Genomic DNA, 673 nt, shown 5'->3' with positions numbered 1-673 from the left:
AATAAAAGTCTTCTTTAATAACAATAAGTTAATAATAATGTATTCACAATAAAAGCCCTCATACCTAAAATCTAAAAGGAAAGGCTTAAAGTGACTTGATATGATAGATGCTAGAATTTCAAACTAAAATCATATGAAATGTTGGAATTCCTGTTATTCTATTGTTTTTATTTCATCTTCTTCTGTCATTTACTGCCTACATCTTGTTTTTCCTTAGCTTATTCCACTTTATTTAAACTTATTTTTTAACACTTTCTTTTCTTACTGCTTTTTCTGTGGTTACGGTAAATATTTTGTCTTTATGAACTTTGTTCACTTTGACAGTGAACATTAACTTGTCATCGGTCAGCAGCTTTTAAGCGGTCGGCATCTTTTCGGCAACAGATTAGCTCTCCCATGTAATTTGTTCAGAAATTGCTTTCTCTAGTTTCATAATAACAACCTGAAGCAGCAGAACAGTCAGAGGGACACAAGTGTCCCATGTGAGCTAAGGGGCATACTGTAGTTTATGATATCTCAGTATATAGAATAGTGTTTTTGGACCATCTATTTGAATTGGAAGATTATAGCATTGTTACTATTATCTTTTTCAGCATTTAACTATTATTTAGCATATTGTTTTGGTTTTATAGACACTGGTTGTTCTGGTTTGTCTGTACACTAGTTTGCAAAG

Source organism: Anabas testudineus, chromosome 3 (assembly GCF_900324465.2).
Source record: "Anabas testudineus chromosome 3, fAnaTes1.2, whole genome shotgun sequence".
Taxonomy (NCBI): Eukaryota; Metazoa; Chordata; class Actinopteri; order Anabantiformes; family Anabantidae; genus Anabas; species Anabas testudineus.
Note: the sequence above shows the minus strand (reverse complement) of the source record.